Below are 21,086 nucleotides of genomic sequence, written 5' to 3'. Positions count from 1 at the left end.
AACACCGTTTCTCTTCATAGTAGCTTCACACACACACACACACACACACACACACACACACACACACACACACGTGTATTCATCAGGATCCCAGCTGGAAACAGATGGTACACTCAAATGAGTAATTTACAAAGTTATGGGTAGAATTCCCAGAAACAAACCCCAGGGCTAACCAAGGCAGGAACTTTTACCGCCACTATACTTGATGGCGGTCGAGTGGGAGACACAGAGGGGATGATGGCTGCATAGATGGGCCACCAAACGGGTGTTGTGGAATTTGCTGGAAGGATGCAGTCTGCAGCCTGCAGCATACCCTTGGCATTGATAAAGGGAAGGAACTTGGGGAATATACCCCGATCTCATGCTCCCACTCTCTAATCTTTGCCAGTGTGCCCCTGTTTAAAACCCAAGTGGAGGCCAAGAGGCAAGGAAATCATCATCAATGGCGTCCACATGGGTCAGCCTCACCAGACACAGAGTAGAAAGGAAAAGGGAGAAAGTGGAGTTAGGACAAATTGAAGGCACGCAACATTAGTGGCTTCATTCAGACCTCGTCACATAAAACCTCTGTTTGTATCTCGCCCCACCACCTCCCCCCATTTTCTCCCCCCACACACATTCTAGCCATTCATTCATTTGTTCCTCACTGTTATTCAATGTATAACCAGATTTTTTTCCGATTATAAAATATATATTCATTTTTTTAATACATAAAGGTATAAAGAAAAAGCAAAGCTCACCTTAATTGCACCACACAGAGAAGGCCACTGTTGATGCTTTGATCTGTAGCCCTCCATACATCTCTTCTTTCTTTTTTTATGGTCACTTGGTTTTTATTTTCATTCCTACTTTTTTAAAAATTTTATTTTTTTAATTTTTAAAATTCCAGTATAATTAACGTGTTTATACCAGTTTCAGGTGTACAGTGTAGTGATTCAACAATATTACTCACTGCTCATCACAATATCTCTATAGTTGAGAGGCTGTTTTGTTTGTTCATTTGTTTCTTAAATTCCACAGAGGTGAAATCATATGGTATTTATCTTTCTCTGACTGACTTATTTCCTCTCTAGATCCATCCATGTTGTTGCAAATGGCAGGATTTCATTCTTTTTTATGGCTGGGTAATATTCCATTACACACACACACGCACACACGCACACCGTCTTCTTTATCCGTTCATCGGTCAGTGGCCGTTTGGGCTGCTTCCATTATTCGACTGTTGTAAATAATGCTGCAGAAAATCATAAGGGTACATGTATCTTTTTGAATTGTGCTTTTATGTTCTTTGGGTGAATACCCAGTAGTGGAATTCCTGGATCATATGGGAGATCTATTTTTAATTTCTTGCAGAACCTCCATACTGTTTTCCACAGTGGCTGCACCAGTTTGCATTTCCACCATCAGTGCAGGAAGGTTCCTTTTTCTCTACATCCTCGCCAGCAGTTGTTGCTTCTTGTGGTTTTTATTTTAGCCGTTCTGACAGGTGTAAAGTGATCTCATTGTGGTTTTGATTTACATTTCCCTAATGATTAGTGATGTTAAACATCTTTTTGTGTCCTTTATATGTCTTTCCCATATATGTCTGTATATATATATATATATATATATATTTAAGAGATGAATCTTAGCATGCAAAGATGTTTTCTAGCTCCTTTTCCCACTCAATACATTGCATAACTCTTTACATTTCAATATGGGTATGTCTTATGATTTTAAACAGGTGCATAGTATTATATACTATTTATAAATTCTGAGAAGTTAGTCCCTTTTTTGAGGGTCCTTTAGGTGGTTTCTAATTTTTTGCAATTATAAGCAATGTTGTGATAAACATCCTTGTGTGTTGGGAGTCTTTGGTTTGCTTGTGTAGTTATTCCCCCAGCACAATGGTTCTCAAAATGTGTTTTACAGAGCCCAGGGGAACACCTGAGGGATTCCTGCAGGGGTGAGGAAAAGGCCACGCGTCAGGGCTGCAGCCCTAACCCTGCTTCAGCAATCACAACTTCATTTGTCTCTGTTCTATTTGCTATGAACAAAGAGATCTGCCACTAAATGCAGCTGGAAACCCAGTGCTTCAGGATACAGCTAAAGAAAAATAAAATTGTTCGGTCAAAGAGTATGCATGTTTAAAGATCTGATACTTACTGCCAAATGGCTTCTCCCCTGAAAGGGCGTACTAGTACATTCCTATGAAAAGCGTATGTGTGCCTATATTCCCCCACTCTGATACTTCTCATTTATACTGATCTAATGGCAAAAATATTGCTCTTTTAATTTATATTTCTTTGATTAGTAGTTGTATTTGTTTCTTATTTCTGCTCTAACAAATCATTACAAACTTGTTAGCTTAAAAGAACACAGATTTATTATCTTACAAGGCTGGATCTCAGAAGTTCCACATGGGTCTCACTCGGCTAAGATCAACGTGCCGCAGGGCTGCATTCCTTTCAGGGAGCTCCAGCGGAGAATCTATTTCCTTGCCTTATCCAGCTTCTAGAAGCCACGTGCATTCCTTGGCTTGTGGCCCCTTCCTCCATCTTCAGAGCCATCCCTCTTTCACTTGCAAGGACCCTTGCAATGACTTTGGGCCCACCCAAGAACCCAGGATAATCTTCCCATCTCAAAATCCTTAATGTAATCACTTCCGCAAAATCCCTTTTGCTGTTTAAGGTGACATATTCCCAGGGTCTGGGGATTAGGATGTGGCATCTTTTGGGGGCATTGTTCTGCCTATCACACTGATGATACAGAGCACATTTGCTTTCGTCGATAGACAGTTCATAGTGCTTTCATCAATCCAAGGCCATCAAAGGACAATCTGTGTCCTTTGCTCATTTCACTATTAGGATATTTGTATTTTTCTCGCTGATTTGTGAAAAAAAAAATTAGATATTTTAGAGTATAAACATGTTTCCTATTACATATGTTGCATATTTCCCCCCCCCCCATTTCTGATTTTTAAACTTTCCTTAGGCTGCGTCTGAGTCTGCTCAGGCTGCCATAATGGAAGACATAGACTGGGTGCCTTAAAAAAGAGAAATTTATTTTCTTATAGTTTTGGAGGTCAGAATCCAAGATCAGGTGCCAGGATGGTCAGTTTCCCACGACAGCTTTCTTCCTGGCCTGTAGGCAGCTGCTTTCTTGCTGTGTCCTCACACGGCAGGGAGAGAGTGAGCTCTCCGGTGTTTCTTCTTCTCCTCTTCTCCTTCTCCTTTTTTTAAAAAAGATTTTATTTACCTATTTGCCAGAGAGAGAGAGAGAGAGCACAAGCAGGGGGAGTGGCAGGCAGAGGGAGAAGCAGGCTCCCCACTGAACAGGGAGCCTGACATGGGGCTGGATCTCAGGACCCAGGATCATGACCTGAGCTGAAGGCAGACGCCTCACCGACTGAGCCACCCAGGCGCCCCTCTGGTGTTTCTTCTTATAAGGGACTAATTCCATCATGACCTCATCCAACCTAACTACCTCCCGAAAGCCCCATCTCCAAATACAATCACGTTGAGAGTTAGGGCTTCAACGCATGACTTTTGTGGGCTACAACCATGCAGTCCACAACAGGAAGATGTTGGATTTTCATGTGGCCAAATCTCTTCATCATATTCTCGATGCTTTTCAGCTTCAGTGCTATGTTTAGCTCAGCAAGCTCTCTCACCAGAGGTTCATTAGCATGTTACAGACACTTTCTTCTTAAACTTTTATAGATTTGCCTTAGTTTACATTCAAATTTCAATCATTCTGGAATCTAATTTGCGGTAGGGTCTGACTCTGTTTTTTGCCCACTTGAAGTACTTTGGTTAACATTTTATCCTTTAAATACAGCTTCAAAATCATCTCTAAGCACATAAGCCTTTAACCAGAGACTGGATTTGCCATCATGTAAATATCGGCCTGTTGAAACTTGTGTTCCTCGGCCCCTTTCTGTGCTAGTTGTAGAGAACTATTTTTTGTCTCTCTGGAAAATCCATTCATTCGGTAAAAAACCAACAATGAAAGCCAACTTTTTTTTTTTAAGGAAACAATGAGTTTCCTTAATATTTCAGGCTTGAACAGCATTCCATGTACAGTAATTTATGGTCAGCTCATCCGAATGTATACTTACGGCTTCCACATTCCTTTGAATCCCAAAGTTATTTGATCTTTGAAACCAGTGGAAAAATACCTATCTGTGGACGAAACCTATTTAGCTATTTGGTCTTTAGAACACTTGGGCTTCATCTGTTAGGATCACTCAGTGCACAAGGCTGGCATGAAATGCCTGCGCCTGGGAGTGAAGGGCTGGGGCAAAGCTTCCGCAGAAGGGGGAGTTGTAAACGTTGTGACACAGACTCAATGATTAAGAGCTACATGCAATACTGGTATGTTACACATTAGTAATGATTATAGGAAAACAGAAAAAAATGAGTATAGAAATGATTGTTTTTCTACACTTTTCAAGAAAAGTATAAAATGATCTTAATGATGAAATATTCAATTGGATTAAAGTTTCCATTCGTATGCCCCACTGTGTGTCTTTGCCCTGTGTTACGGGAGACTAAAAAGTGTGCATGGCAACAAAACGAATATTTGTGATGCAAGTAACTTGAGACATAGTACAAATTTGTTGAGTTAATACATAAATGTATGTGTTGTGTGTATGGTCTGATATTACAGGATACATTTTAATTAATCCTGTAAATGCAATTGTACTACTTCATGATAACACCTTGAAAATGAGCAGTTTCCAATTCACAAATGTGTTGAATTTGAAAGGTTTGTTTTTAAATCAGTCATTCAAAACTCAGGAATCATGTCGCTATAAAAATAAGATTCTAAGAAGTGATGAGAACCAGCCTAGTTATGGGGTTTTTTTTTTTGGTTTGGTTAAAATTACTTGTGTTTTCTATGAGAGGTGTCTGAAGTTGTACACATTTGTTGTGAGAAATACCTTTCAGATATGATACTAGTGGTTAAAAGAGAAGCAATATAGCTAAATTAGACATGGCTTATTTATCTAGAATGGTAGTTCTTAAGGAAGCTGAAAGTTCAATACAAAGAAAAGTCCTGTTGTAGAAAATTCCAGAAAGATTTGGGGACCTTTTCAAGAAGCCAGAGGTTGATGGTCTGGGTCTGAATTTGTCACATTTGTTCTCTCCTTGTCTCTAAGACCATGTGTTGCTCCACTGTCCATGCTTGTCAGCCATATTTATAGCTGTTTGATGGATAAACGTGATGCCAAGAAGCCAGGAGAGCAGTGGGTTGATGAAGAAGAGGGGACAGCATTGGTGAGATTACCTTTGGGGAGAAGAAAGGAGCCGGTAGAGAGAGTCAGTGGCCTCTGGGCACTGGCCCCAAGGCCTTGGGGGGAATCCTGCTGAAGATGCTTGAACTTCCTCGAGTAGTAACACTGGTCTCTGCTGTGGCGTCTCCCTCCCCTAACTGTGGTCCTGGCACCAAAGGTTGCCAGAATTAGGGCTGAGATTATTGCTCCCAGTGGGAGGGGAGATTTAAATTACTAGGGGGACAGTTTGGGGATCAATGATAATTAAAGAGACAAAAGCAACGAAGTCAATTACTAATTCAAGAGAAACCAGAAAGTCAAGCAGGGAAGGAGAGGTGATTACCCTATACTACATGGCTCGGCTGTCAATAAGATTTTCACAATCATCAGAGATAAACACTTGTGCCAGTTGGCAATTTATTGCCTTTTGGCTCCAAATTCAAACTTCATTGCCTGACCTATGAAATTGGATCTGGGTCCTTTAACTATTTCTCTTTTGCAGTTGGCATGACCTTAGAGCTTTGTCAGTAGGAGGTCGCTGGAGGGACAACGCAGGAGGAAGGGGCTTCTTTTCCCAGTTCTTGTGTCTTCTGTTTTTCTTCTTCTTGTCCATACTGTTTGGTTGCCAGCTGTGGGTGGGTTGGGGGAGACATCCAGTGGCCTTGGCCTCCTGTAAGTTTCAGCAGTCCCTCGTGGATAGCCTCCCACCGAGTTTCCACAGCCCTCCTGTGAGTGGATTCCCAGAGAGTCCTGCGAGTACACCAGGGGTTGGCTTCTCAGCCTTGGCCTGCCAGCCCTCCAGAGAGGTGTTTTCTGCTTGTCACTTCTGGTCATGGTTTTCTGCCCACTTGTCCCCTGGAGCAGTATCTTCTGCTTGTCCAGTGACTGTTGACCGGCTCTGGCCTGGAACAACTCAGTACCCTTCTTTGCCAGCCCAGCCTCAGAGAGATATGTTCCTTCCTTGAATAGCCTTGTTCATCTCTAGGGCTTTCTTTAGCGTTCTCTTTCTCCTATAAGATAACCTTATGTTGTATTAATAATTCTTATATTATACTTTCTTTTATTATATTCTTATATTATATGTTCCCTCTGCAAATTGCAGTATGGTTTCTGTCTCCTGGACCTCCTTATTTTGGAAAGAGGGGGAGCTGGAAAGTTGTGTGTGTGTGTGTGTGTGTGTAAGAGAGAGACAGAGACAGAGTGACAGAGAGAGAAAAGATCTAAGTCCTTATCTTCCATAGTAGGAAGTGGATAAAAAAGATCTAAAACTGAAAAAAATCACAGCATACAGTACAACACGGTCGTTCGGTCGTTCGGAGATTTGGAAAAGGAATCAGGAAACGGAGTGGGAGGGACCTGCTATTTTTTGTAACAACAAGCCTTGTATCTGACTCTTTACGACCATAGATAACTTTGATAGGAATTACAACTGATAAAAAGAAAATCACTGGGATTGAAACAAATAGGAAGGGAAGGAAGTTACAAAGTTTGTAAAATATCAAAAGATTGTTATTATTTTAATTAAACTCACAATACACGACCAAACTAACTTTCTGGCCAAACTTACTTATTTAAGATTTTTATTTTTAAGTAATTTCTACATCCAGTATGGGGCTTGAACCTACAACCCTGAGATCAAGAGTCCCACGCTCGCTCGATCAAAATACTGAGGACATTTTTCAAAGAACTGGAACAAATAGTCCTTAAATTTGTATGGAAACAGAAAAGGCCCCGAATCTCCAAGGAACTGTTGAAAAGGAAAAACAAAGCTGGGGGCATCACGCTGCCGGATTTCGAGCTGTACTACAAAGCTGTGATCACAAAGACAGCATGGTACTGTCACAAAAACAGACACATAGACCAATGGAACAGAACAGAGAACCCAGAAATGGACCCTCGGCTCTTTGGGCAACTAATCTTTGATAAAGCAGGAAAAAACATCCAGTGGAAAAAAGACAGTCTCTTCAATAAATGGTGCTGGGAAAATTGGACAGCTACATGCAAAAGAATGAAACTTGACCACTCTCTCACACCATACACAAAAATAAACTCCAAATGGATGAAAGACCTTGATGTGAGACAGGAATCCATCAAAATTCTAGAGGAGAACATAGGCAACAATCTCTACGACATCGGCCAAAGCAACCTTTTTCATGACACATCCCCAAAGGCAAGAGAAACAAAAGATAAAATGAATTTATGGGACTTCATCAAGATTAAAAGTTTCTGCACATCCAAGGAAACAGTCAGAAAAACTAAGAGGCAGCCCACGGAATGGGAGAATATATTTGCAAATGATACTACAGATAAAGGACTGGTATCCAAGATCTACAAAGAACTTCTCAAACTCAATACACGAGAAACAAATAAACAAATCAAAAAATGGGCAGAAGATATGAACAGACACTTTTCCAATGAAGACATACAAATGGCTAACAGACACATGAAAAAATGTTCAAAATCATTAGCCATCAGGGAAATTCAAATCAAAACCACACTGAGATACCACCTTACGCCAGTTAGAATGGCAAAAATAGACAAGGCAAGAAACAACAATTGTTGGAGAGGATGTGGAGAAAGGGGATCCCTCCTACATTGTTGGTGGGAATGCAAGTTGGTACAGCCACTCTGGAAAACAGTGTGGAGGTCCCTTAAAAAGTTAAAAATTGAGCTACCCTATGATCCAGCCATTGCACTACTGGGTATTTACCCCAAAGATACAGACGTAGTGAAGAGAAGGGCCACATGCACCCCAATGTTCATAGCAGCAATGTCCACAATAGCTAAATCGTGGAAGGAGCCGAGATGCCCTTCAACAGATGACTGGATTAAGAAGTTGTGGTCCATATATACAATGGAATATTACTCAGCTATCAGAAAGAACGAATTCTCAACATTTGCTTCAACATGGACGGCACTGGAGGAGATAATGCTAAGTGAAATAAGTCAAGCAGAGAAAGACAATTATCATAGGATTTCTCTCATCTACGGAACATAAGAACTAGGAAGATCGGTAGGGGAAGAAAGGGATAAAGAAAGGGGGGGTAATCAGAAGGGGGAATGAAACATGAGAGACTATGGACTCTGAGAAACAAACTGAGGACTTCAGAGGGGAGGAGGGTGGGGGAATGGGATAAGCTGGGGATGGGTAGTAAGGAGGGCACGAGGGGAGGGGGATGGGGGAATGGGATAGACTGGTGATGGGTAGTAAGGAGGGCACGTATTGCATGGTGCACTGGGTGTTACACGCAACTAATGAATCATCGAGCTTTACATCGGAAACCGGGGATGTACTGTATGGTGACTAACATAATATAATAAAAAATCATTAAAAAAAAAAAAAGAGTCCCACGCTCGGGTGACTGAGCCAGCCAGGCACCCCTGGCCAAGCTCGGTTAATGAGATGAGAAAATAGGCTCATTTTCTCCTCCGCTGCTCNTTTCCCTGGAAAGAAAAGCATAGAAACAGAGGAAACTCACACCTCTGGGTACCTGGTGCACCAAGACGGTGCGCTGAGTTGTCCGTAGAGATCTCGCTCTATCATGGGAAGGGGTGGGGGCTCCAAATAATTGAGTAGGATTATTTTCATAGTCAAAGGAAAGACTTATCTGCTGCCTTCCGAGGCTCTCTCCACGGCCTCCCTAGGGATCACCCCTCACAGTCAGAGAAGCAGCCGCTTAAATGGATTTCCACTATTAATAAGTGGGCACGCATGGAAGCACCTCTTTTTCCCCCCATTGCACAAATGCACTTGGTCATTTGAAATACAGCGAAGTTTAATGAATCAGCAAAACAATGGAAAGCCATGTGTATTTATAGTTTAGCAAACAAGTCTTAATAGCTAAACAGAAATTCCTTTATCTCCTGGGCAGAGTGGAAAGGCTGGAAGGATCTTGCTCCGAATCTTGAATCATAGCAGAGGGGAGGTGAGCAGGGCGTGCAGCCGGGTTGCAATTTTGGTGCTACAAACGGAGCCAGATTGTTGCTTGTGTTGAAGGGGAATGTAGCACTATTCATTTTTACCTGAGTCTCTAATGACAAATAAATACAAAATATGTAATAGAAAACCATAAAATATGTAATATGTAATAGAAAACCAGCACAACGTACAGTGGCAATGGTCTGACACATACAGGGAAAGGGTCACACGAGTATAAAACTCTTCCTTGTCCCGTGGTTTCCTTCTCTCCAATACAGGAATATAAACACCATTGTTTCTGTGAGAATTAGAGATGATTTGTGGGTAATATTACTAGTGTAACATCTGGCTTGTAGTAGCATTCAATAACTGGTCATTACTGATATGTTCATTATTCTTATCATTGTTTAAATTATTATCAGCATTTGAAAGCGTAGTTGCCGGCCCACATGGTTTTCAGGAGTCATGAGGTAACTGGTAAATGAGGCAATTGGGCCGTGCGGGGACTGTGGCAAAATAGAGCATATACACCCTTCCCAGTGGAGCAGCCCCCATGCAGTTCCAGCAAGTTCCTGTCATATCAAAATGCCAGTCTCCACCTCATTATCCTCATTCTTATCCTTGTTCAGGAAAAGCTGGAAATCAAGACTTTTATGTGAAATCCCCCAATTTTAAATATTGAGGATTAAACAGATCCTAACTATGGAGAGAATTGGGCCCATAAGCCTTGCACACTCTGCTTTAGAGAAAAGAAAAAAAGTGTTAGGAGATTCAACTCCCTCTTTAGGATCCTAAGGCTGTCAGTCTTCCTTAGCATTTCTCCCAGTGTCCTCCCCGGTCAGACCACACACCGCTTCCTGTGGTCAGCTGGCCACTCGGGTTTCGTCAGCATTCCTGAAGGCTGGAGGGAAGCAGGTTCTTGCCAGGGGCCTCCTTGACCCTGTTGGCCCCAGGATAATCAGAGAGACTTTATTTGAAGGCCTCATCTCCCCATTTTGGGCCCTCCCCCCCTCCCAGGCCTCCTTTAAGAGCAGGGCTAAGATGGTTATTCACACTAAGGTGTTAATGACTTAACAGCTCCCCCCTCACAATGGATGTCTACATTTTCAAAGAGAATACTCAGAAAGGAAATAGAATTAGTTACTAATACAGGAATTTTAGGGCTCTTGGCACCTTGGCTTTTCAGATCACACCAGGGAAGCAAAACGAAACTCTGTCTTTGGAGGAAGCTAGCCAGGTGCCAGCTTGTTTGGGGGGTCTTGGTTTAAAAGTCTTCAGGGACCCAGGAGGAGCAGATGCTATTAGGTCTTCCCTGCTGTTGAACTGTCAGTTGACTTTTATTCAACATCCACTGTCAGGTCAAGAACGGTTCAGTGTCTACCAGGTATTGGTGGAAAAAAAACCACACCAAAAAAATGTGGGTATTTCTGGGTAAAAAAGGACCTAGCAGCTGTTTGCTCTAAGCTCATTTCATTGATTTTCTCCATTCAGCCAGAGGATTTTTTCCCTGGCTTCTAAAAGCAGGCCTTGCAATTTAAGTATGCGGTCACCAGGTGGTGGAAGTGTGCTGTGGCCAGGGAGTCCGAGCGGCCGGAGGAGCCCCTGAGCTCACCTTGAATCAAACCCTCCTAAAACCAGGGAGAGCTAGGACCTCCTTTCCTCCTTTCCTTTCAGCCACTTCCATCCTGGAGTTCATCGAAAGATGTTTGCCTTTCTGGTAATAACTGGCGAAGAAAGGTCTGTGTTGTAACCCGAGGCACTCTTGCTGAAAAATGTCACCTTCTGTCCACCTGTGAGAAAGCGAAAGGTTCCTGCCCTTAGAAAAAGTGGCAAAGCCTCGGAACCCTCCTTTTTCAGTCCTCTCATCTTTGTCTTCATCACTTTATACCTTCCTCTCCTCCTCTTTTTTAAGGGGAGACCTTACCCTCTCATTACATTCCTAGGAAGAAATGTGTCCTCTGCCTGTGGGTAGCCCGAAGGCTTTACTTGCTTCTAGAAGCAGGCAGAAGACTTGGAGCAACCTGTCCAGGCAGGAGGCGATGGGCCTCCTCCAGGTGGCGCTGGGGACAGGACAGGCCAGACGTCGCCACTTTGCTTCCACTGCTCTATCTGACAAGTTGACCAGTCCCTCCTTCGGGACACTTTTCTCACTGGAACAACTATAGTTGGGTTCTCCACATCCTTACTGATTTCCCTTCCCCTCCGACGACGAGAGAGTCTCATTATTCCTGGTAGTTATGTTCCCTAACGTTGCCATGAATGCAGAACCATTGTGCCAGGGAAAGGCAAGCTGAGGTTTCTGCCAGCCCCTGGTCGCCGCATTTTCATCAGTTGGTTGATAAACAACCTTGTTTTTGGTGTATTTCTGTTTAAAAAGACCTTTTTAAGATACTGATTTATATGTGACCTCTTATTTTTATATACTGATTTATATTATATTTAATTTTTTAAAAGATTTTATTTATTTACATGTCAGAGAGAGGGAGAGTGAGCACAAGCAGGGGAGCAGCAGGCAGAGGGAGAAGCAGGCTCCCCACCGAGCAGGGAGCCCAATGTGGGACACGATCCCAGAACCCTGGGATCATGACCTGAGCCGAAGGCAGCTGCCTAACCATCTGAGCCACCCAGGTGTCCCTATATTATGTTTAATTTTTGATTAACATTGAATTCAGGGCCAACAGCGCTATGCCTCATGCCTGAATGAAGCTTATCTAACACAAGTATTTTCTCCAGAAGGCACATCGCAATCTTCTTATGCTTAGAATCACTGAACAGAACTTCAGTACTATACTTGAAGGCCATTTAAGCAGCAAAATCACCAACAAAAAGCACAAAACTGGGGGGGAAAAGTGGCACTACATAGGCTGCAGAAAGGACATTTGTTGACAACATGAGAACGGAAACAAGAAAGCAGGGGGTGGCCTGGTGTGACCTCATCTGGGAGCACGGGTGTCAGGTGACTTCAGTTTTCCCTTATCTGCACCATGTTTGGGAATGACCCCAGAATGCCACAAGTATTGATTTTGGAGTCACAGATGGCAAATAGGCAAATTTGCAGATAGGGAATTGGTGAACACTAAGGACCACAGCTCAGAGCCTGGCTCCACGCACGTTTCTTTCTCTCTTCTCCCGGTAAGAGCGCTCCTGCCGTCGCATCAGCAACTCGCATCTCTGGGCAGAGAACTTCAAAACAAGCATCTAAAGCCCTGATCTCTTTCTAGACCAGCAGTTCTCAAAGTACGATTCCAGGATCCCCGGGGAGAGAGGAGATCCTCCCTTTCGACAGCTAAGTATCTGCACAAATCTGGATTTTCTTCATACACTTCAGCTGAAACAATTTGCCACAACTAAATGTAGGAGCAGATCTGAGAAGCCAGCGGTCTTCTGTTGAGCTGGACATTAAGGAGATTTGCAACAATATAGAACAGTCGCTAAGATTATTCTTTTTTTGGTTAGGAAAATAGGTACTGTTATTTATGTGAATGTGTAATGGGTTTGTTACTGTTACTTTTAAACAAATCACTAAGTATTTTATATGTCTCGGTTCTCATTTCTAGTACAATAAACATTGATAGATAAAACCCACTTACTCAGAAGTTCTTCAGGTCCTCCGGAATTTCTAAGAGTGTGAAAGAGTCCTGAGACAGAAAGTTTGAGAGCCACTCCTCTGGACTTACTCTCACTTTCTCAGTGGTGTTCCCGATATTTGTACTTGGGCGTCCGGTCGGCACCTGAACTTGACTGAGAGCACATTCCTCAGTCCCACTCACCCTCAAGCCAATCCCTCCCAACGGCTCAATTTCTGGCATCATCATTCTCTCGGCCATCTGGGCTCAAAACCCCGATCCTCTCCTCCCTCCCCTCCGCACATCCCCTCCAGTTTTCACTCAGGAATGCCTGCAGAATCCGTGTCTTCCTGTCCGTCCCCACCAGCAACAGACGCCTTTACGTACAGGATCAAGTCCAGACTTCTCTATCGGAATGCCAGTGAACCCCTGCAGCAGGGTCCTGCTGTGTCTTTGACCAGACTTTTGTTCTTCCCTCGAGGACAGAAAGATGGCAAAGGATGGCCGTGAGGAGGTGGGGGCGGACCGCTGCGTTCCACGGGCCCCATGGTTCGGCACCTGCTTCGTTCCGCCAGGACAGACCTTTGCAGGTGTGGCAAGGACGACTGTCTTCCACCCACAAGCTTTTGCAACTACAGGATTCACCCTCACCTCTTCCTTCTCCCTGGGACGAGTTCTAAACCTCAGGGCTTGTGCAATAATAGCGTGATGTTGGTGGCCAAGGACAAATTCTTGTTGGTTTGGTGTGTCCTTTGCTGGTCTCTGTTGCAGCGTGCGGGGTGGGGGAGGGGATGGGGGTACCCTCTACTGTGGTCGCAAGTCCCAGCTCTCTGGGGAGGCCTTTGCTTCCAGAAAGGCCCCAGGGCTGGCCAAACGCACCTAGATTGCTCCTCCCCTAGAAGCTAGTTACTGATGATTTTACTACCCATAATAACAATCGCTGATATTTTTGCGCTCTTACTATGAACCAGACTCCATACTGGTTTTGTCTCATTTAACCATCACAAAAAATCTAGGAGATAAGTACTAATGTTATCGCCATGTTAGAGACAAGGCTCAGAAAACATAAGTAATTTACCCAAATGAACGGCTAAACAGCAGAGCTGGACCTTATACACAGATCTGTAGGAGTGCAGTGTTCATACTCTTAGCCCCTCGCTGTGAAACCTTTCCTCCTCTGGAGGGCCCTGGAATGTTCCTTCTCTCTGCTTTGCTTCGAATACTCTTGTGTCTCCGTGCTGATCAGGGTTAAAGTTAAATCGTGTGTGCATTCTGCTGTACTGTTTCCGGGAGAGGAGGAACCAGACCCAGACCCTGCCCCCCAGAAGCTCACACCAAGCTATATGGGAGCAGTTTGCTCGGAAAGCTTCAAGATTGCCAGGTGGATGCGGACTACCGAAAACAAAACCACCAGTGTTGCTGACGGCCCCCAAGCCCATGAGCTAGGCCCAGCTAAGAGCCAAGCAGAAGGGCTGTGTTGACTCTGATCCGAGGCCTTTGAGGAGTCCTTGAGCCTTTCCCAGAGGCATTGCCTGCAGAGGAGACCGCAGCCGGCCAGGGGTCCCGAGAAGCAGAAATAGAGGCTGGGAGAGGGGAAGAGGCAAGAGGGTGGGGGAGGCAGGCCGTGTGGGTCCCAGACAAGATGCCTGACACCCCCTGTGAAATCTCTCCCCAGCGCTGCCTCACAAAGACTTGCTCTGTGCTCAAAATGTCATCCAGCTGGGAATCCTGTCTCTCACTGTTTTGTGTCAACTTCACCCAAAGGTCACCTGTTGTCAGAGAGAGCCCAGGTGGAAAGTGAAGTGGGAGGGAGTCTAGTAGGCTGATCTCATTCTGGTTTAGCTGGTTTGTCTTTAAGTAAATAAACAGGGCTAGAGTTCCAGCTGGTCTCCAAACGGCAGTGAAATGTACCCTGTCATCCCCAAGTGACAGCTGATTTTAATATCAACAGGATGGTTCCACATCTTCTAAAAAAAAAAAAAAAAAAAAGAATGGTGATCAAGAGAAGCAAAGGTGGGTGCTCAGGCATCTGGAAAGGAGCTGGTGAAAGGGGACCCGAGACCAGCAATCTGGTGGCCGAGGGTGAGGAATCCACGCTGATCTGTGTGGCAGCAGTCTTGGGTGAAGCCCAACAGTGAAGAAACAGAGGAAGCTCTGAAAGGATTGCAGACACTTGTATCACTCGTGGCTCTTAGGCTGCAAACAACGGAGATGAGCTCGGGATATCTGAAGACAAAAAGAGGTGTATTGAAAGACTATCAGCAGCCCAGAGAATCGCAGGAAAAGGCCTCAGCAGAGACAGGAAGTAGGGCAGCTCCAGAGATCCAGGGAACAAGAAGTAACGAGCAGCCCGGCCCTTTGAGATGAACCCGTTTGCCATCTTGGATCCTTGTGTCATGTGCTTCGAGATCTAATTTTCATGGGGCAAGATTCTCATGTGCTTACTTCAGATCCTGTGTTCGCCTTTGGTTGGGTGTGGGGCGCCTTGAGTGACAGCCCCACCAAGCTTGCATTCAGTGGATGGGGGCACTGTCTCCGTGGAAAATAGACGGGAGACATAGAGGTCGTGCAAGAGGTGTGCACTTGTGTTACTTACTCAGCCCGGCTTTCCCTGTCGGCTCGCGTTGGAGTGAATTTTATAGCAGCATTGGCCGTTAGAATTGAGATTGGAAATATGAGAAAGAAAGAAAGTACCATCAGTGGGAAGAAGAGGGAGGCAGGGCCAAGAAGAGCAACTTGAAGGCAGAAGATACGTTTGGAGGAGAGCAGGGGAAGGTCACTTCTCTTCCTGTTCACTGCTCTTCAGAGTTTCCCTGTACAGTTTGGGAAAAATGCCCCAATCAGCTATGCCCCAGGGAAGGCACTGTGCTAACCATAGGGAAAAAGATAAATATGGAAGAAATAAAAAGCGCGAAGTCAAACTGAGCACGGTGTAAGAGCTAGCCTACGTCAGGTGTCTAAAGAAAAAAAAGAAGTTCTTCAATCGTACATAGTCCCTTTATTCTTGTGCATTAAAAAACAAAACATAACTCCGTATAAGAAAATGATATTGAAACTTCTAATAAAGAGTTATTCAAAAACGATAACATCATATTAGAGATCAAGTATTCAGAAAAACCACACACACAAAGTCTTGTGATGAATTAACAAGTTTAGAAGGAAATGAATAACAGAGATATTCACAGGGCATGAGGGAGGTGGTTACAGTGCTGAGAGACCCACAGACAAGCCTTGAAAACTAAAAGGCTGAACCAAAAAACATCTGAAATCAAGACCAAAGGTCTAGGGGCGCCTGGGTGACTCAGTTGTTAAGCGTCTGCCTTCTGCTCAGGGCGTGATCCCAGGGTCCTGGGATCGAGCCCCACATCAGGCTCTTCCACTGGAAGCCTGCTTCTTCCTCTCCCACTCCCCATGCCTGTGTTCCCTCTCTCGCTGGCTGTCTCTCTGTCAAAAAAAAAAAAAAAAAAAAAAAAATCTTAAAAAAAAAAAAAACACCCCAAAGGTCTACAGTGTACCAGAGTCTCATGGGCACGATTGGATAGAAGGCTCAGGGGCCTCTCTCTCGTCATTCACTCAGCAAATAGGCGCTGAGCTCTGGCTGTGTTGTGGACACTGTGCCGGGTCCTGAGAAGAATGGTAGTATTACCATTGACTCAAGAAATCTACATTTACTATCACCTTACCCTCTCACACGGAAATTCCTTAAAGACCTAGCAACAAAAATACGGTGATATAGTGTTCACCAAGTTAAAAAAAAAAACTTTCTGTGTAGCTGCTTGAACTCATCACTTGAAAAAAGAAACACGAAAATTGGGAAAACAGTATGGAACTTCAAATTCCCTATCAGTGTTTAACAATTTTCTGGTGACCAAAGGAAACTCTTGAAGCTTACCGACTCCTTTTATTATTCTTTCAGCTGTGAAGATAGAATTAGTATTTAGAAAGTCATGTTTCCATCATGGTAACAAAACAGTTTTTAAAAAATTATTTAACATATTACTCTACTCTGTTGGAAAAATATAACAAAACATGAAGGGGGTTTAGAATTCAGAATGATCTAGGCTTGTCTTGTGGGTTGTTTTTGGAGTGAAGCATAGGGTAAGAAATTTTCTGGATTTTGTCCAGGTCAGATCCAGTTCAAACTTCAAAGAGAGAACAATATTGTTATTTGAGTTCAGTTTCAATTCAAATTAAAATATCAGTTTCCTACTTTGGGTTCAGTTCAACTCCCCGCTGAGAGCTGAGAATGTCATTTAGTGAAGGAGAAGATGTCAGCGCAATTATTTTTTAAGTCATTTTGTGACCCCCTCCCCTTCTGTAAATTGAGTATAGCCGATGGCTTGCAGATTCACAAAAACTGAAGCGCGATGGAAATCCCGCAGGCCGCAGAGCTCCTTGGGCCCTGGGACGCACGTGGCCAGAGAGCCTCTGCGAGTTCCTACCCTACTATGATGAGCGGTGGGGGGGACGTCAGGGTCTGAGGGGTCCTTGTCTATGGGTTGGCCATGGGTGAGAAGGCTTAGCAGGTGGGAGGTAGGCTATGGGGGAGCAGACATTTAGCAGGGAGAAGGAAGTCAGAGGTATGAAATGGACTCCATCCCACACTGGGGGAGAGGTCAAGACCTTTGTGAAGACGCCTGCCTTGGACTCTTCATTCATTGGTAGAGACCCTGACAAAGAAACTCGGTGTCCAGAGGAAAAACCAAGTAAAGGCGGAAGGTGATGATACGAAGGACTGTCACGAAAAGGGCGGTCGTGAGAAACACCTGCTCGGTTCTCCTTCCCTGTGCCGCACGCTAACGGACCCAGCACGACCTTGCCGAGAGGGGGCCGCTGGCCTGCTGCCACCCGCCCACCCCACCAGTGTTTTTGCCGTCAACACCCACACCCGTTGCGGACGCAGCTCGAACGCTGCTCAAGGTGACAACCGCAGAAGCCCCTTCTGCACGCCATGTCCGCCCCTAAAAACGCAACTGCAGGGACTCCCTGGGGAAACCTTGAGGCAAAAATGCGGGAGGGGTTCACAGGATTGTACTAGAGCCCATCCTACGTCTATGCCCGGTTTATGGTATAGATGTGTACCATCTGTACCACAGATGGAGGGATTGAAAAACAAAAAACCGGAAAACTATCAACCAGGTATTGAGAGGATTAAATGAGATGATGTAAGAAAAGTGCCTCAAAAAAAAGACAAAAATCACTGTAGAAATGCAAGGTCACAGGAAACATCAAGGCTTGTTGCTGTCCTCCGATAGCCTACAAGTAGAAATGTAAATGATATCTATCAGATGGTTTGGCTTTTACACTATGCTGTCTTCCATTACTAGTTCCAATCACGGTATTATACTCTTACTATCACTACACTTGTGAAGTTGGGCACTTTGCCTAGTACTTTATATCTCATTCCAGTTCTCTCGGGGACGCGTGAAGGCACTATCTCCATTGACAGAGAAGGAACTGAAAAGTTCGGTATTTATGTAATAGCCCGTTCTTTTACCCGTTGATTTAAAATGCTTCTTTTGTCACAAAGTGAACTGCTGTATATACATGGCTCTGTTTTTAACTCTTTATTCTGCTCCGTTGATGTGCTCAACTCTTTATGTCTCGATACCAAAGCCTTTTATTTTGGCTTTGTTTCTTGTATCTTTTCTTATTTGATGTAATTACACTTTTTTTCCCCCCAAAACATCTTAGTGTTGTTTTTTAAATAGATTTCCCCCTACATTTTAATTTTATTTGGTTTGTTGTCTAGGGAATAAAAACACATGGTACTATATACAGGACAGTAAATAGTAAGTCAGTAAGTCTTCCTTCCCTATATTTTATCATTCAGTTCTCCCTCAAGAGGCAGCCAATGTTATCAGTTTCTTATCTGTCTTTCTAAAAATAGTCCATAGGTATGAACTTTAAAATAACTTTATCGAGTGCTATCAAAAAATTCGATTAACATTTTGATTAGAACTGAATTGAATTTATAGATTAATTTGAGGGAAAATTGACACCTATACAGTAACAGACCTTATTCGGCCGTTAGAATGTGTTTCCACTTCTTTTGGTCTTTCTTTACATCCTTTGATCAGCTCTTACAATTTTATTCATATCTTGCATATTTCTGATCATATTTATGCCTAAGTAGATGACTATCTTTCTGTGTCTGGCAATAGTGAATGGAACTTTGGTATGTGGACTTTGTATCTTTCTTGTCAGTTTAATAATTTCTCACTTGATTATCTTGCATTTTGTATCTAGACAATGATATTGTTTACAAACAGTGACAGGTGAATCCTTTCCTTCAATCTTTATACTATTTTTCTTGTACAATTTTATTGATTTAGTAAGACTTTTAGTAGACTCCAGTGAATAGTAGGGCAGGTAGAAGATAATACCACCTTTTCCCTGTCTTTGTGGAAATGTTTTCTTCACACCACTAAGTATCATGTTTGCTGTGTGTTCCCAGTAGCTAAGTTTCCAGTTTTAATAGCAGTAGGTATTGGTTTTAATCGAAAGCTTTTCGATATCTACCGAGATACTCAAATGGCTTTCCTCCTTTCATCTCTTAACATATTGAATTATAGGAATAATTTTGTATTTTGCATCCTGAAAATTGAACTTACTTAGTCATAATATATTATTTTAAAAAATATTTAATTTAGAATTTTTGCATCTATGCTCATAAATGAGATTAGGACTTTAAGTTTGAAGGCCCTTGAATGCCAGGCTAAGGATTTCTTAGCTGAGGAAGGTGGAGGAACAATGAAGTTTTGATCAGTATTTTTACCACCTTTGAAAATCTTTCTGTAACCTGTCCAGTGATAAGACTTTATCTTCCATGAATTGTCTGAGTCTCTTCTCTGCCCTCCCTCACTGAATGTTTCTGACTCTGTCTTATTCTAGACAATGTTGTTTAGTGACCATTGTGGTCACGAAATCTCTCCTTTTCTCTTTGTATTAGAAAAGATGCATTCTATATTGACTTTTAAACATATTAATTGGAAAGCAATCTGTTTTAGGTGACTATTATTTCTTTCATGCTTACATGCCATGTGTTTTTGCATAAGTGTGGCTTGCCAAGAAGGTGTGTGGAGTTATGTGGATAACAACTTTATCGGGAAAGAAATTATTTCCAAAGGCCCCTCAATGGGCTGTTATAGGAGTAACATAATATATGAGCATGGGCAAGGTGATCATATGTGCCAGTTTTTCCAGGACGGTTCAAAGTCCTGGAAAAGTCCTGTTTTGTTCCTTTGTCAAACCATGTGTTAGTGTCCATTTGCTTTGTTTTCCTAAAAATAAGGTCACCAGAGGCAGAGGAAGACCAGCTAAAATTTATCATGTGTGTCAGGAAGCCTAAGATATGTCAAAGAAATAACTCCTCAACAAATCTTGGTGGGGAGCATGTCTGTTGGTCATTGTGGGCTCCTAAAAATAACCCTCCAGTGGCCGCAGTGTCAGTGGCCACGCAGTGTTTTTCAGATGACACTTGGCCAGGTAGAGGAAGCAGCAGATGTTCAGACGACTTGTCTAACTCCTTGGGTTCCCTTTGCCTGGACTTTGGGTTTTGAGTTCTCCTTGGGAACGGGTCTTGATGCCTATGACTGACTGCTGGTTGTCCCTCTGTCCATTCTCCCCTTCTTTCCATGGTGACAGGGTTTAACGGAGTACATGGCATTCCAAAGATGACGTTTTCCTTGCAATGAAGTGGTCACGTGACTAGGTTCCACCCGTGAGCCTATGAGCAGAAGTTATACGTACCACTTCCAGGTCTTTTCCGTAAAACAATTAGGTACACACTGCTCATGGTACATTTTCTACTTTCCCAGAAGTGGCAGGTCGAGGTAGAAAAGAAAGACCACAGATCACATGTCTGCCCTTCATTCTCCTGTCATAAAGGTGTTAAGTTATGTATCTCTTCAAGGCTTTCCTAACCATAGGGGACAGTCACACTTTGGCAGGTGGAGACCAGCAGCCATTTTAACCCCCTTCTGTGTTTGGGGACATGTCCACAGTGGGCACGCTGATGGGGGACAGTCTCCACTTCCCACTAAGGAAATCGTGAAGGCCTGTTACTTCCTAGGAGAGACCAGAGCTTAGCCCCGCAGACACCCTGTCTCTGAAGTAGGAGATCTAGAAAAGCAGGGGCAGTCTAAGAGAGTCGGAGAGATGCAGAATAATTATACAGCAGTTAAACATGTATTAGTTCAAAACACAAAGCAAGACTGAGAAATTAAGTAGTGCTGTATAACAGATATAATCAGACATAATGAAATAAAGTTAAGGGGAAAAATCTAAATTATAAACACAAGGGAAAATTCTAATATCAAGCTAACTAGATTATTACAAAACG

Source organism: Ursus maritimus, unplaced genomic scaffold, assembly GCF_017311325.1.
Source record: "Ursus maritimus isolate PB19 unplaced genomic scaffold, ASM1731132v1 scaffold_9, whole genome shotgun sequence".
Lineage (NCBI taxonomy): Eukaryota > Metazoa > Chordata > Mammalia > Carnivora > Ursidae > Ursus > Ursus maritimus.
This window is presented reverse-complemented; position numbering follows the sequence as displayed.